The 15,170-nt window shown below is 39.9% G+C and overlaps 1 protein-coding gene across 7 annotated transcripts in view; it reads right to left on the bottom strand.

The window, feature by feature from the left end:
• The window catches only part of MBOAT2 (membrane bound O-acyltransferase domain containing 2), a 142,916-nt gene that overhangs the window by 62,928 nt on the left and 64,818 nt on the right, over positions 1-15,170 (bottom strand). The window contains exon 1 of one of the 7 annotated variants that reach the window (XM_077960171.1): positions 12,605-12,621. The exons of the other annotated variants lie outside the window; for them this stretch is intronic. The gene's annotated coding sequence lies outside the window, so the exon portion shown is untranslated. Of the gene's footprint in view, positions 1-12,604; positions 12,622-15,170 lie in introns of those variants that run through there. 7 annotated transcript variants of the gene reach the window in all.

Genomic DNA, 15,170 nt, shown 5'->3' with positions numbered 1-15,170 from the left:
TGAAACTGGCACAAGACAGGGATGCCCTCTCCCACCACTCCTATTTAACATAGTGTTGGAAGTTCTGGCCAGGGCAATCAGGCAGGAGAAAGAAATAAAGGGTATTCAATTAGGAAAAGAGGAAGTCAAATTGTCCCTGTTTGCAGATGACATGATTGTATATTTAGAAAACCCCATCATCTCAGCCCAAAATCTCCTTAAGCTGATAAGAAACTTCAGCAAAATCTCAGGATACAAAATCAATGTGCAAAAATCACAAGCATTCTTACACACCAATAACAGACAAACAGAGAGCCAAATCACAAGTGAACTCCCATTCACAATTGCTTCAAAGAGAATAAAATACCTAGGAATCCAACTTACAAGGGATGTGAAGGACCTCTTCAAGGAGAACTACAAACCACTGTTCAATGAAATAAAAGAGGACACAAACAAACAGAAGAACATTCCATGCTCATGGATAGAAAGAATCAGTGTCATGAAAATGGCCATACTGCCCAAGGTAATTTACAGATTCAATGCCATCCCCATTAAGCTACCAATGACTTTCTTCACAGAATTGGAAAAAACTACTTTAGAGTTCATATGGAACCAAAAAAGAGCCCCCATTGCCAAGACAATCCTAAGCCAAAAGAACAAAGCTGGAGGCATCATGCTACCTGACTTCAAACTATACTACAAGGCTACGGTAACCAAAACAGCATGGCATTGGTACCAAAACAGAGATATAGACCAATGGAACAGAACAGAGCCCTCAGAAATAATACCACACATCTACAGCCATCTGATCTTTGACAAAACTGACAAAAACAAGAAATGGGGAAAGGATTCTCTATTTAATAAATGGTGCTGGGAAAACTGGCTAGCCATATGTGGAAAGTTGAAACTGGATCCCTTCCTTACACCTTATACAAAAATTAATTCAAGATGGATTAGAGACTTAAGTGTTAGACCTAAAACCATAAAAACCCTAGAAGAAAACCTAGGCAATACCATTCAGGTCATAGGCATGGGCAAGGACTTCATGTCTAAAACACCAAAAGCAATGGCAACAAAAGCCAAAACTGACAAATGGGATCTAATTAAACTAAAGAGCTTCCACACAGCAAAGGAAACTACCATCAGAGTGAACAGGCAACCTACAGAATGGGAGAAAATTTTTGCAATCTACTCATCTGACGAAGGGTTAATATCCAGAACCTACAAAGAACACAAACAAATTTACAAGAAAAAAACAAACAACCCCATCAGAAAGTGGGCAAAGGGTATGAACAGATACTTCTCAAAAGAAGACATTTATGCAGCCAACAGACACATGAAAAAATGCTCATCATCACTGGCCATCAGAGACATGCAAATCAAAACCACAATGAGATACCATCTTATACCAGTTAGAATGGTGATCATTAAAAACTCAGGAAACAAGAGGTGCTGGAGAGGATGTGCAGAAATAGGAACACTTTTACGCTGTTGGTGGGACTGTAAACTAGTTCAACCATTGTGGAAAACAGTGTGGCCATTCCTCAAGGATCTAGAACCAGAAATATCATTTGACCCAGCCATCCCAATACTGGGTATATACCAAAAGGATTATAAATCATGCTGCTATAAAGACACATGTACACGTATGTTTATTGCAGCACTATTCACAATGGCAAAGACTTGGAACCAACCCAAATGTCCATCAATGACAGACTGGATTAAGAAAATGTGGCACATATACACCATGGAATACTATGCAGCCATAAAAAAAGATGAGTTCATGTCCTTTGTAGGGACATGGATGCAGCTGGAAACCATCATTCTCAGCAAACGATCGCAAGAACAGAAAACCAAACACCGCATGTTCTCACTCATAGGCAGGAATTGAACGAGAACATTTGGACACAGGAAAGGGAACATCACACACCAGGGCCTGTTGTGGGGTTGGGAGAGTGGGGAGGATAGCATTAGGAGAGATACCTAATGTAAATGATGAGTTAATGGGTGCAGCACACCAACATGGCACATGGATACATATGTAACAAACCTGCATATTGTGCACATGTACCCTAGAACTTTAAGTATAATAATAATTTAAAAAAAAGAAATAATAATAGCCATGGGTAATTTACATGTGAAGGGAGACAGAGAGTTTGGGAAAAAATATTAAAATTAGAGATTTTCCAAATAATTATGCAACATTCTGCATTGTATAATTAAAATGTTGTCTGCAGGGATGGGAGGAGTCATTAAGCATTGCATTAACTATTATTAAACAAAAAACTAGCCCCTTATAAGTAATAACCTTCTTTGATTAAAAAAGTCTAAAGCCTAATGCTTTTTGAATACAAATAAAATCACATTCTTTTGTTTAAAAAAAAAAAAGTTGAAACCATATTTGTAAAGACTAACAAAAGGTCACAAGGTTAGAATTATGGTAGGGACTACATCTTTGCTAAAGAATAGGCACACCTGACCATGACCTGCCATTGCTTAGCTTGCTTTTCTCTAAATTGCTTACTGTTTCAGAGTCATGTAACCAGGGATTGCAAGATTTATAACTTCCTCAACTACTCCTACAGAAAACATCACTATTGCCAAACCTAAAGAACTGCTCTTTGAGATATTTTTCAGAGTAGCACTTTGGCAGATCAGGAGACACCACCTGAGACCTCCTCCCAGGAACTGACTCAGCTATGCAAAAACAGTTTTAGACACCCCTATGCTTTCATCCCCAGTCAATCATTACAGTTCTCCAGGCCCCTGCCAACCAAAGCACCCTTAATTTGAATTCTCAGAGAGGCAGATTTGTGAAATACCTCCTCTGTCCCTCTGTTTGGCTGACCCTGCAATTATTAAACTCTTTCTTTGCTGCAATATCTGCTGTTCTCAGTGCATTGGTTTTTCTGGGCAGTAGTCAAGAAGAACCCATCAGGCTGAGACCCTGGTAGATTTACTTTGCCAAGGAATGGGAAACAGGCTAACTGCAAGCAAGAATACCATCAATTCCCACTGTTTTTATCTAAAAGTCAGCAGTTTTTCATTAATTAATGCTTCTCAAATTGTTGTTTGCTTTTGGTCAATTTCCAGAGCCCAAAAGTGTTTCTGACAAGTTCATCCAGTTTTACAGCCATTTCAGGTGGAAGAACATTCATTGACCCCTTCACTATTCAATAGCTGGCAGGTGCATCAATTAAAATGGGTTTTTTGTAAATCAGGAGGAAACATTATTTCTGTGGGAGGTAAACTAGGATTCCAACATAGATCCAGAAAACCAGAAACATCTATACTTAGTAAAGTGCTGGTAGTAAGAACAGACAGCCAACCCTCACTAGGAAGAGTAAACTGAGTTCTTTAAATGAGAAATTGTCTCTACATTTCCTACTTGAATAGAAGAATTTTTTAAACCACCTGCCTTATCAGCACAAGATAGGCATGCCATCTTCACACAAGATTCAGAGATCCCTCCTTTTCTTCCCACTCACTTTAAAACACTTGGGGTCCTCTGTAGGGGAAATTCACCAATCCTCTAGGATCCCATTTCACTGATTAATAGCCTCACTAGGCTTTTCCTTGAATACAGACTCACCAGATTCTGGTGTCTGGCGACCAGAACACCCACTTCCTTCCTTCCTAGAGACCTGCACATAATCTTATGATCCTCAATAAAAACTCTGCTGTTCCACGAAGTGTGGGCTTGCTTGGTGATCTGCCCTGTCTCTCCTGGCCAGGTGTCCTCTTAGTTAGAACAAAGGGATCTCAATGAGTTACAGATGTAATAAAAGTCGTGAGGGATTTTGTTTGTTCTTTTACAAAGCCCTATTCATAACAAAGAGGAAAGGACCTTCGATGTATTCACTATGCCAGACACAAATAGTGACACTGAACATGAAGTCACTCGATTCTTTCCCGTTCTCACTTTGTTTACGGATGACAAAAATGAACCAACCCCCCCGCCCAGCTATTGTTCAGCTGCTTTTTTTTTTAAAACAAAATCTAACTTTTGTTCCCACACCTGGTTCAGTAAGATAATGAAGTCACTTAATTGTTCTTCACTAAGAAAATTTCAAAGTTAGCTAAAATATACAAATAAATTGGTCTTTGGCTGTTGGTATTAAGCAAGATTATCTTTCAAAATACAAGGAATAATATTGTAGTTTACATTAAGACCTTCAACAAATCACCTGATTAACAGTCCCCAATTCAAGCTCTCCTAGTATCTCAATAAGTACACATAAAAACAAATTTAAAGCTTTTTAATAACATCAAAAACTACCAATGTAATGGCAGAATCACAGAGCAACTGAGAAAGACAATTATCCATGAAAACACATCCAGATTTCAGCCTATTCTAGTCACTAATAAAACCAGGACTTTGAAAAAAAAAAGTATGGAAAAGACTTCATATCACCCCTCTCACACCCCAATGCCAAGATCTTGGTTTTTACACCAAGATTAGAACCTATCACTGACTGTTCCTCAGGGGCCACATTTTAATAAAGGGTGCCACCTGCCCGCACACAAGATCACTCATCATTCTTTTATTGAATTCAGGAGAAAAACCTTTAGGCGGAAAGTAGGAAAAGAAAAAAAAAAAGAAATTCAAATAATTCTGAAAACCACTTAAAAGCAAGGGCAACAAGACTATGTGGGTTACAGTTCTTTATATCCCATATTTTGGTTCATAACACAACTGAACCAGTAAGTGGGAACAAGATGAAGACACCACCATGGTTGAACAACAGATGAGCTGCCATACCCTCTTAGAAATGAGGCCCTGAAGAAAAGGTACACTGTCCAGTCTGCTCTTTGATTGCAGATAGGAGAAAATGGTTAGCTGTGAGCAGAGTCTGTTATCAGCTCTGCTAGAATATACATGTTAATCATCTAAAATTGTCTGGCAGGGTTCTGAGGACACAATATTGAACGAGACTCACAGTCCCCATCCTGCGTTTGAAGTCCAGTACAGGAGGCGAAGGCAAATGTGTGCTGGCTCACAAACACATGGCCACCCCACTGAATATGATGCATGTGTGTTTTCACATTTTAACATCTCTGAAATCAAGAATCCTCTTCATAATTGATGGCATGTAAACCTTTTTAGTGGCACATAAAATAACGGTACATTTTACCATCAATGGCATCTCACATTTAATGAAATACAGCATTTCATTTAATCTTCACTACAATCTTATGAAGTAGGTATTATTGCTCCAATTTACAAATGAGGAAACTGAGCATGGAGAGGGTAAGTAACTTGGATAATGTGACAAAGATACTGGGCAGGAGAGCAAGGATGAGAAGGCAGTGTGGCTCTGAAGTCTGGATCTTAGCAGCAGGTTTCTTTTGTTTGTTTGTTTGTTTGTTTGTTTTGTCTGATTTGAGACAGGGTCTCACTCTGTCGCCCAGGCTGGAGTACAGTGGTGTGATCATGGCTCACTGAAGCCTTAACCTCCTGGGCTCAAGCGATTCCCCTACCTCAGCCTGCTGCATAGCTGGGACTGCAGGCACACAGCACCACACACTGACCACTTGCAGTGTTAAACCACCTGAATACAAGTATGAGTAATACAGTGCAATAAGTGAAGTATACAAGATGTACAAGGTAAAGTACAACTCTAGGTAGAAAACTCAAGATAGAGTACAAGGCTGACTTATTTTATTAAGAGGGAAAAGGCCTCACCACAGAGGTCACAGGCTAACAGGGCTCTGAAAAACCAGCCAGAATTCAGTTGGGGGCAGGGGGCTCCCTGCAAATACAAAGGAACCAAGTGTCAAACAGTAGAGCATGTGTGTACTACTACAAATGGTTCATTATGGCTGGGCCCGGCTCAGTCGAGGAGCGAGTGCTGTGAACTGAGAGTGGAAAGGAAGGCAGGGGCAGTCACAACGGGCGCTGCAAAGCTGCCAAGCTAACAAAGTCTGAAGCAGAAAAGAGGCATGGTCAGACAGATACTGTAAAAATCATCTGGGCAGCAAAGCACAGCACAGACCAGAGGCCAGAGGGACTGGTTGGCAAAGTAACGTGAGATGCAGGTACCAGATGGTAAACAGCAGAAATGGGTAGAGCTGAAGACCAACAGTGGATCTGACATGGGTTGGGGGGTAACAAGAGCTAAGGGTCACCACCACCCATTTAGTGCTTACTACATGCCCTGGGCTGCTTTAAATGCTTTACAAACGTCAAGTCCTCAAAACAACTCAATAGGAAACCAAAGCACAGATAGTTCTTAGTGATGGCTAGATATGGAGGTGAGAAGAAAGAAGGGATGATTTATTCCAGTTACCTGGGCACGTCAGAGAGAGAATGATGCCACAGAAAGCATAAGCGAGGAAGAGATCTGAGGCCAAGATGAGTGTGGCGTTAGGCATGCTGGGGTGGACGCAGAAATGAGCAGGGCGAGAAACGCGGCAGGAACATTTTCTGCCCAGGGACACCTGCGGACCATCAACCCCCATCTCCTTCTTCCAACGGCCATTTCTCTGCCTTCTTTTTCTTCCTTTATGTTACTTCTTAAAAATGTTACCCTATATCTTTAAGGATTATCTCCCAAGAATTATCTTCATTTTAAAACTTTCCATTATAAATTCATATTGTCTGCTAAGTGTGGGGACAGAGATAAAGTGAATGGATTTAATAAGGTAACTAAGATTTAGATTAACCTTTGAAAAGAATGGAATGGAAACTGAAACCCATCAATTAAAACAATTTTCAAGAGAACTGAAGACTTAAGTGAGGTAAGAAATCATAACTGCAGTAGCTCCATCAAGTTGCGTTTCTCTCAAACAACAGGCAGCCCAAGTACAATAGACAGCTGTGTCCAACTGAGGCTGGGAAAGCAGCCGGTGGTGCATGGAGTGCCAGTGAGGCAAGGGAGATGAGGGCGCAGGCAGGAGAGGTAGAGCTGGTGTTCAAGGAAGGGCAGGGTAGGAAGGCACAGCCAGGAGAACTGGGGAAGGGGAAAGAGGAGGAGCATCACCTCTAGCACACTTCCTAGGCCCTCAACTCTTGAGTCTCTCCATCACCCACCACAGTGTCAGGCAGACATCCAAATGTGGGTGGTCCTGTGGGAGTAAGACTGTGTGATCAGGCTGTTCTCATGCTGCTACAAAGAAATATCTCTGAGTAATTTACAAAGAAATAGGGTTAATTGGCTCAAGTTCTGCAGACTCTACAGGAAGCATGGTACTGACATCTGTTTGGCTTCTGGGGAGGTCTCAGGAAGCTTATAATCATGGCAGAAGGCGAAGGGGGAGCAGGCACATCACATGGCTAGAGCAGGAGTAAGAAAGCAGGGGAAGATGTCACACACCTTTAAATGACTAGATCTCACAAGAACTCACTCACTATTGTGAGAACAGTACCAAACGGATGCTGCTAAACCATTCATGAGAACCTGCCCCCTGATCCAATCACCTCCCACCAGGTTCCACCTCCAACACTGGGGATTACATTTCAACATGAGATCTGGGAGGGGACACAGATCCAAACCATATCAGTAAGCAAGCCTGACTCCAGAAGAGGGGTCTCAGCCAGTTCCAGGAGTTACAGATTTCAGATAGAGCAGCACTAGACAAGAGAGTGAATAGTGAGGGTGCAGAAACATGACGGACGCTAACGAGGGGCTAAGGTGACCCCTGGCACAGAGGCTGATAGGACGTCCGCCATCCAGATGATTGGGGAAGACTACAGAGCCAGCTACCCAAGAGGCATGAATTAATTCTAGAGCAGCTGTTCTTAAATTTTTTGGTCTCAGGACCTTTTTCACCCTTAAAAATTATTGAGGAAACCAAAGAAACATAACTTACATAAATAATAGCCATTGATATATACCATATTAGGAATTAAAACTGAGCATTTAAAAAAATCTATTAATTCAAGAATAATTATAATAAAGTTTTAATGAAAAATATATTTCCAAAACAAAAAAATTAGTGAGAAGAGTGGTACTGTCCTATATTTTTACAACTCTATTGAATGTCTGACTTAATAGTAGACCAACAGATCCTCAAATGTTTCTACTACAATATCACACATCATACAGACTCTGGAAAGCCCACATATGCTCTTGAGAGAATGAAAATGAAAAAGGCAAATAATGTCTAAGTGTTATTATTATGAAAATAGTTTTGACTTTACCACCTCCCACCTAAAAAGATCTCAGGGACTCTCAGAGATCTCCAGATCAGATTTTGCAAATGACTGATCCAGAGGATGGTAAATGACAGCAATTTAGAGAGACACAAAGAACAGAACAGCCAGATAAGCCCCCAAACTGAAACAGCGGTAAATGGAAAAGGTAGTGGGGAGGTGTGAAATTTTCTACTTGATATGTCAGCAGACACAAAAATAGATCTCAAAATTGGCTGGCACCTTTTTTGTAAGCCAGGGATAAAAGAGTATAACAACATATCAGAATCACTGTCCCAGTCCCGCAAAATCTGGTATAACCCTTTACTTCAAAGAGGTAAAAATTACTGCTATAGAAAGTACTACTACTAATTAAACTATGTTCTGTTAGATACATTGGGGGTAAGAAAAACCACTGATTTACCCATGGCTCTAACATTTTATTTATTTGTTCATTCATTCGAGAAAGGGTCTCACTTTGTCATCCAGGCTGAAGTGCAGTGGCACGATCTCAGCTCACTGCAGCCTCGACCTCCTAGGCTCAAGCAATTCTCCCGCCTCAGCCCCCCAAGTAGCTGGGACTGCAGGCCTACGCCACTATGCCCAGCTAATCTTTTGTATTTTTTGTAGAGGCTGGGTTTTGCCACGTGGCCTAGGCTAGTCTTGAACTCTTGAGCTCAAGCGATCTGCCTGCGTTGGCCTCTCAAAGTGTTAGGATTACAGGCATGAGCCACCACACCTGGCTAGCTCTAACATTTTATAGGAGGCATCTAACATATGCATGCATGTATCTTTATAACAGAATGATTTATATTCCTTTGAGTATATACCCAGTAATGGGATTGCTAGGTCAAATGGTATTTGAGAGGGGGTTCCAACTGGGCTTCCTGGGTCGAGTAGGGGCTCAGAAAGCTGTGAAACTCACTCATTTCCTGCATCAGGACTTGGTCCTGGAAGAATAATATTGAAGATATATGCTTAAAATATTCCTAACGTCAGAATTTGTGCACGTGTTTTCTTCCCCAAAAAAGCTATAAACAGCGAAAATTTTGTTGTAAGCTTCCCTGTGTCCTCTCTCCCTCTCTCCCTTCCCCTCCCCTGAAACTAAAAGGAATGTTAAAAGTTCGTTTTTCTGTGACCAGCAGACCTTATCTATGTCCCAATTCCAATTCCTTGTAAACACAATTTGTAAAATCCTGTGAGATCCTGTCTCCTTTGCCATGTCGCTGCAAGGTTATAAAGTAGATAAAACTTAAGTTACAATTCCAGTTTTCCTCAAGATCTGAGACATGTTAATTGTCTTTGTTTCTTGCTCTGGTAACATCTTCCCGCTGCACATACTTCTCGCCTTAAATAGTTTAAAAGGTGATCAAAAAATCTAACACTGGCTACCCGCTGGGGACCCCTTCAATGCTGCAGAAGCTTTGTACTTTGTGCTGTCACTCTGCTCAATAAAGCCTACAGTTTTTTTTCTCTCGGTCCGATCTGTCTCTCTCTCACCACGGGCTGCCGCCACACCAAATCTTTGGTGTGGCTAAGGCAAGAACCTTTGGCGTTACAGGAATGCTGGGTCAAATGGTATTTCTGGTTCTAGATCTTTGAGGAATCGCCACACTGTCTTCCACAATGGTTGACTAATTTACGTTCCCACCAACAGTGTAAAAGCATTATTATTTCTCCACAGCCTCGCCAGCATGTCGTTTCTTGACTTTTTAATAATCGCCATTCTGACTGGTGTGAGATGATATCTCAAATTGGTTTTGATGTGCATTTCTCTAATCAGTGATATTGAGCTTTTTTACATACGTTTGTTGGCCGCATAAATGCTATCTTTTGAGAAGTGTCAGTATAGGAAGCATGATGCTGACATCTGCTTGGCTTCTGGGGAGGTCTCAAGAACCTCAGGAGGTTCCTGTCCTTTGCCCACTTTTTGATGTGTTTTTTTTTTCTTGTAAATTTGTTAAAGTTCCTTGTAGATTCCAGATATTACACCTTTGTCAGATGGTTAGACTGCAAAAATTTTCTCCCACTCTGTAGGTGGCCTGATTACTCTGATGATAGTTTCTTTTGCTGTGCAGAAGCTCTTTAGTTTAACTAGATCCCATTTGTCAATTTTTGCTTTTGTTGCAATTGCTTTTGATGTTTTTGTCATGAAATCTTTGCCTGTGCCTATTTCCTGAATGGTATTGCCTAGATTTTCTTCTAGGTTTCTATCATTTTGGGTTTTATATTTAAGTCTTTAAATCCATCTTCAGTTAATTTTTGTATAAGGTGTAAGGAAGGGATCCAGTTTCAATTTTTTGCACATGGCTAGCCAGTTTTTCAAGCACCATTTACTAAATAGGGAATCCTTTCCCCATTGCTTGCTTTTGTCAGTCCGTTGAAGATCAGATGGTTGTAGATGTATGGTATTATTTCTGAGATCTCTATTCTGTTCCATTGGTCTGTGTGTCTGTTTCTGTACCTGTACCATAAATGTTCAATTTTCACCATGAGAAATAAATGCCAGGCTCAATTGTTCTAATATCCTTCCACTAAAATGCCTGGCAGTTTTTCAGGTTCTTAGATATTGCCTCTGTTACCTTTTATCTGTCTTTTCCATAACTACTCTAAATAAGGACTGTTTAATAAGCTAGCAACAAGTAGGAGGAAGTCATGTTTTCCCTACAGTTAATTTATCTAAAAGATTCTAAAATTATATTTTTAGTCAGCTGACATTAAAATACTATTTTGAAGTCTATATTTATTAGCATTTTAATAAATACCAACTGCAAGCACTTACAGAAGGCTGAACAATTTTAAATAGAGAGATTCTAGAGAATAAAATCACTATTATACTCAGATATTTATTTAAAGGTTGAAATATTTTTTTAAAGACTCCCAATACTACATGCTAAAGAAGAAGACAGACAACAAGCCAGTCACAATACAATGTCTCAATGGTGCCTGCTATTCTTTCAAAAAGTAAACCAAGATTTTTATGCTAGCAGGTAAGCAAGTAAAAATATCTTTGTTTCTCCAACTTAAATAAAACATTCTTTACAAGAATCTCAGTAAATAAACAATCTAACAACCCTCGAAAAGACTAATGAATTTTACAGACTTCTAGAGCCGCCAGTTACTGGTTTTGCGACCTTGTTGAAGTGATTTAATCTTCTGGAACCTCAGTATCCCCATCTGTACAAGTAGACAGTAACACTTCCTATACAGGATTGTTTCAACGGTCAAATGGGATACCGTATTTAGGAGGAAAAATAAAAAAAATTCAGCAAAGTAGCACATAGAAATCACTCCATCATTCAAATTCCAAAGTCAAAGGCCAAAAGCTCTTTTAATTAAACCATACTCTTTCTAACACAGTGACTACAGAACGTGCACATGTCAAGTCTATATACTTATAACAACACACCACATCATAGGTAGAGTTCATCATTTAGCAAGTCTCAACTGTCTAAGACAATTTCCTCATTTACTAACCAAAAGTTGAAAAAATACCCCTTTCACTTATGCTTCTTTTATGATAAAACTTCAACATGAACCACAATTTTTTATATAAATGGCATGGTATTATAACAACTGAATAATTTTGTTCGTCATTCTAATGGATGGTTGCATGGGCTCTTAATTTTTCTTTCAGTGTTCTGGCAAGGATTAGGATCTTGGTGTAAAAGTAAGATTAGTTTCTAGAAGTTCCCAAATGCAAAAGATGCATCCTTGTACTTTATCATAAAGAGTAATATTCTTATTTTAAGTTACTACAACTACCCAGTTATGTTTCAGTAATATATAATTATTTTCAAGATCAGATATATCATCAAATTGGATGATATCTTGAAAATGTTTTGGGTAGAAGAGAGGGAGGAAACAGGGTCTTGCTCTGTTGCCCAGGCTGGAGTGAAGTGGCACAATCACAGCTCACTGCTGGCTTGAACTCTTGGGTTCAGCAATTCTCCTGCCCTCCTCAAGTAGCTGATACTACAGGTATATCACCAAACCTGGCTAAGTTATACAATTTTTGTAGAGGCAGGGTTTCACTATATTGCACAGGCTGGTTTTGAACTCCTGCCCTCAAGCAATCCTCCCACCTCAGTCTCCCAAAGCGCTTGGGGTTACAGGCATGAGCCATCATGAATGACATCTTTTGATTTTTAATTGATTAATTTGGGGCATTAACTATCAAACTGACCTTTTAGACAGTCCTGACCTGGCAGGGCCCCATTTTATGAGCAATCTATGTGAACTTCTTTTTACTCTAATAGGTTCAGAATGTCCAAAGTAATGCCTTTATTTACCAAACATGTGTGTTAGTCTTACCATCCCTCTAATTAACAGAATCCCCCTACTTCATATAAAAGCCCTCGATCCAAGAAAAAAAAGTGCTTCCCTTACTTGCTCAAGAATGACTGAAACCTCAACAGGGATTCAGTTTACAATTTGAAATAAAGTTAATTCAAACATAACACCTCCAAAAGAGACACGACATTGACTTACCAGTATTCAGAGGAATCTCAATCACAGCCTTTCCTGAGTGTAGGATTTGATGGCATAATGCCATGTTCTGAAAATCTTTCAGAAATCCAACAGGACCTGGACATCCTATTACCTATTACCAAGTAACTCCCTACGGGAACTGAGAATATTTTAAAACCCTTACATCCTAAGCACAATATGCCAAAAGGCAACCACATTCTTGTGGATAGAGATATATGCATATTTGCTCTGATGAATAATCACAAACACCTACAACCCCCGCTTTTGTTCGGAGACCCTGTTGGCTCCACAAACTCTCCTCAATCTATTTAGAGTATTTCTTTTTAATGACACAATCTCATAATCTAATGGTTACTGCTTAGAAATAATAATAAAAAGCCCTGGGTGGAATGGGACACAACTAATTCAAATCCCAGATCACCATTTACTAACTTCTGTTTCTTGGTGAAAGAGGCATAACACACAAACCTGTAAGTGCTGTTGCTAGGATGCAATCACATGTGCTTATCACAGTGACTGATACATGGTAATTACTGAAACATTAACTCTTAGGAGGATAAGATAATATCAAAAAATCAATTTTAGAATTACTCATAGTTTCCCAAATGAAATGCAATTTTTATCTCGGGTTAGCACAGCAATACCAAGAGGGCCTGTACCTTTATTCCAAACCCCTGAAAGGCTGGCGAATATGGTCCACAGAGAACATACAAGAAAACAATCTAAAGTCCACTTTCCTTGCTGCCACATTTTATTCTCTCTTGTGGGATCATGGGATTGTCCTCAGTGAAGTTAGTATTCTCCCCACAGAGTTCCTGCCAAGCCACTAACCACTGCTAATTAACTCCATGAGGACACATTTTCAAACGACTTGAGCCTTCTGCCTGCCAGATGGCACTTCCAAGATCATCATTCATTCCCAGTAGAGTTAAGGCAGTTCCTGATGACACTTCTATCTAGGAAGCCACTGTAGGAGTGCTGTGAGTACTGACAGATGACAGATAACACGGACCCCAGGACAGTCTGCTCTTCAGGGTCATGGTGGATTGAGATAGAGACCACAGCAGCCCAAGCTGCCTCTTCCTGCCCCGACTCCACCCCACTTTGCCAGTTACCATGTCTGCTGACCCTATGGAGAGCCTAAGAGGAAGAAAAGCAAGAGGGAAGAGAAGCAGAGAACACCAAGAGACTATGGCAAGTCAACCCATCAAGTGTGGCATTCAAGGCCAAGAGCATAGTGAAAAGAATTTGGAAATCTCTTACACCAGGAACCAATATCCAGCCAAAAAAATGTTAAAAAGAGTCAAAGGCAAGAACTCACAAATACTCATTTGATAGAACAGAATACAACAGGTAACTTCACTTACTGAGCTATCATCTGTATGCTCAACAGTGGGATTTTAAAGAGTAAAATATCCCTGCCAAGGAGTTCACACTCTGGGGAGAAGAAAATGAACTGCAGTACACGGTGGTAAATACGACAAGTATGAATGCTTTAAAATAAGCTTTAATATCACATAATCAGGAGAGAGAAAAAAAACCAGCAAATACTTCAGAACTAAAAATGACCTCTGAAAGGATTTGATCTAGAAGTTTGAACACCTCTCCTTGGTAGCTGAACCCATTATTCCAAGAAAAGTTTACCTACATGCCCACAATACAAAGCATGCAGGTACCCTGCTCCTCATCTAAGTTACTGATTTAATCCAATTTAAGCCTGGAAAGGCAAAGTGACTTAGCCAAGGTTCTGAAGGTAATGGAAACTTAGCAGAGCTTGAATTCAAACCCATATATATCTGACTCCAACCAGTGCTCATAAAAATCAATCACTAAGGCCACCCAGTGGGAATCAGAGTTTAAATTCAACCTTTTTTCATGTCTGCTGTTCAATTTTATCATCAATAAAGTAGACTTCTGAAGAAAATATATTTCCCAATATTTTAAAATAAGTATATGTTGGCATCATTCTACTTAACACCAAATATCTGTAAACCGTTTGTACCTTTTTTATTCTACTGAATACAGTCAGTGGCTGACACATAGTTTTACTACTTTCCACCACAGCTGTTCCCTCCAGGATGTCCCCCCGCTTTGGTACACCCTTCTTTTGTAACAGTAATTGCCTGTGGTGGGTAGTTAGACTGTAAGCTTCATGAGGGGACAGAGTCTGTCTTTTTTATTCATCACTAGATGAATCCAGCATCAGCATCAGCATAATAAACATTTGTTGCAGGAATGACGTTGTAATATTCCCAACTTAACTGTTCATTTCAGAGGGTAAGGAGCCCATCTCCTTTATCTTTGAGTTCCTGGAAATACTGTGGCCCACAATAAGTGTTTGTTCAAATTGGTGGGCAGCGGAACCATATGATGGGAGCTTTAAAATCACTTTCCTACAGCTTTTACAATATAATTCCACACACAGCAAAGCAACCCATTAGATCTATGCAATAATTTATTGCATATACTTACATCTTTTACATTTTTCTTCAGGTCATGTATCTTGTTGAAAATTACTTGCCTGTAATCCCAGCACTTTGGGAGGCCAAGGCAGGCAGATCACAAG

This window comes from Macaca mulatta, chromosome 13 (assembly GCF_049350105.2).
Source record: "Macaca mulatta isolate MMU2019108-1 chromosome 13, T2T-MMU8v2.0, whole genome shotgun sequence".
Classification (NCBI taxonomy): Eukaryota; Metazoa; Chordata; class Mammalia; order Primates; family Cercopithecidae; genus Macaca; species Macaca mulatta.
The sequence above is the reverse complement of the archived record's forward strand: the minus strand, read 5'-3'. Positions and strand labels throughout refer to the sequence as shown.